This window comes from Myxine glutinosa, chromosome 4, assembly GCF_964187855.1.
Source record: "Myxine glutinosa chromosome 4, kmMyxGlut1.1, whole genome shotgun sequence".
NCBI classification, from domain to species: Eukaryota; Metazoa; Chordata; class Myxini; order Myxiniformes; family Myxinidae; genus Myxine; species Myxine glutinosa.
The window spans coordinates 70965348-70967604 of NC_136264.1; the positions used below are offsets into that span (position 1 = coordinate 70965348).

At 39.5% G+C, this 2257-nt stretch overlaps 1 protein-coding gene across 1 annotated transcript in view; it reads right to left on the reverse strand.

Annotated features, from left to right (window-relative positions):
• Positions 1-215: 215 nt before the first annotated feature.
• Positions 216-2257, reverse strand: part of LOC137424749 (uncharacterized) — a 69218-nt gene continuing 67176 nt past the window's right edge. Inside the window, exon 9 of the mRNA XM_068112513.2 lies at positions 216-2257. This exon is cut by the window's right edge and continues 1223 nt beyond it. The gene's annotated coding sequence lies outside the window, so the exon portion shown is untranslated.

Genomic DNA, 2257 nt, shown 5'->3' on the forward strand with positions numbered 1-2257 from the left:
TCTGGCCCTGTTACAAGAAAAAGGGAAATGGACGATTGAGATCACGATTAGGATGTTCGGCTATCTGTCTTCATCATTTCCCATCCGATTCCCTTTTAATCTTTACAGGTAAGGAGGAAATAAAGGCTGTTAAGGTGGAAATGGCAGAATGCCCTTTTTCCACACCGACATCCTTGCATTTAAGGACATAGAAAAAAATTAATATACCATACATGTGCAATTGTAGTAATCGTATAATGAACACAGCAGTCGAAAAGGTACATTAAACACAGCGGAAAGCACAATTGGGTATTAAAACGTGACAAAATAAATACACCTGTAAATGCTGCTGTAAATTTTAAAAAAAAGTAAAACTGAAACAGCAGCAATATCGACATGAGGCATCAGAGAAAGGCCCTGCCTGGCTATCTGAGACTCGACTGTCCTGGAAAGTCAGACATTGATGTAACTGCTGCCAGGTCAGCACAACACAGCAACCCGTTCCGGTGAAAATTGATCGTAAAAGGCAATTCCTTCATTCCACGCTTTCCGAGCTCATCCAAGAAGGGGGAAAAACAACCTGTATTATCACATCGTAGAGATCACATTGTTATTCATTTTCTTTTGAGATGCAACACTTGCATTCCACAAATGCACGCACAACACAAATTAGCTACATTCTAATTAATGGGAAAGATCGAAAGCACTTAATTCACTTCTGTTCGACAACAAGCACCAGATAACCCAAACAGACACACCAAGGTATACATTTTATATTCCTATGACGACGTCAGCGCGTATCATTAAGGGGTAAATGGCGAGGGAATTCCTTGGTAGATAAGAGGAAGGAGTGGCAAGTCGGTTCAGGCAAAATAAAATTGATGTATCAACAAACACAAAATGGCTGTCGTCATGTACCAGTTGTGATGAAATGTTGTATTGTCTCGAGCTGAATGGCGAGACTATCCGCGTGAAGGGATGACCTGGAGGGGTCTATGTAGACTGGGTCCATTTGGTGCGCTAGAGGTGGCATACTGTATCCCTGCGCTGTAGACCACCGAGATTTAACAGGTACGTAAATGCTTGCTTGCCAGGAATAGTCAGGTTCACTATGTTTTTTCGTTCAAAATCATGGTCGATTAGCAAACCTATACATTTTTGGAAACGTTATTACATGGAAAATCTGAAAATCAATGTTTACATTTGCCAATTCCGACCAATTCGATTCGAACAATTCGACCAATCGACCAATTCCATTCGACCAATTCGACCAATCGCTTTGATCGACCATTCGACCAATTCGATTTGCCAATCAATTTGACCGACCTTTGCTTGTGTGGAACGGACTGTGAAAACGATGCGGACTATATTGTCGGATACGACACACAGGACAGTGATGACGAACTCTAAATGGCATATTCTGTAATCGTGTATGTTTGATGCCATTGACTGCCTGTGTATATTTTGTCATTGACTGCCTGTGTAGATGTGAAGTTATACTGACTGCATGTGTATATATGATTTTGCTGACTGCCTGTGTATGTTTGGTGATATGAATTATTGTGACACATTTTGATGTTATTAACTGCCTGTACAAAATGATAACATGTATTCGATTATGCAACTAATCGCGAATATAAAGACAGTATTTTGCAATTCAAAACCTTTGATTCGTGTCTTACCATTCCCCATAGCACTAATTTGATACTTTCATTGGATTCCTTGTCCCTGAAAATATAGATTTAGTATATTTTAAAAAGTTTTTAGGGTAATTAGAGGCAGAAATAGAACAAAATATGTATTTTACAGTGGCCATTTTGAAAATCCAAAATGGCCGCCATACAGGTATCTCTCCAAATGTAAACATTGATTTTTAGTTTCCTTATGCTATAACCTTTCCAAAAATGTATAGGTTTGCTAATGTACCATGATTTTGAACGAAATATAATTTATTGACATAGTGAACCTGACTAGAACTAGAAAGAGATGTATGCTTCGATTGCCTTTATATGGAACTAATAAACTATTCTTGTGTTGTCGGATTGGTATGAGAAATAGTTCAATAAAGCCTCAATTATTGCCAGAGGTCTGAGTTTGATTCCACGACACCAGTACCATAATGAGGATGTTCACTGTGCGTATGCTGGGTCGATCGCCATTGCGTTCAAGCAGAAGTCCATGTAAAGAATGGGCGCACATTGGTCTACTATTTGTGATGGGTATGCTGTGTGATGAGTGTGGGCATGGGTGGGCAGTGACCTTAAGCACTTCCTCACAA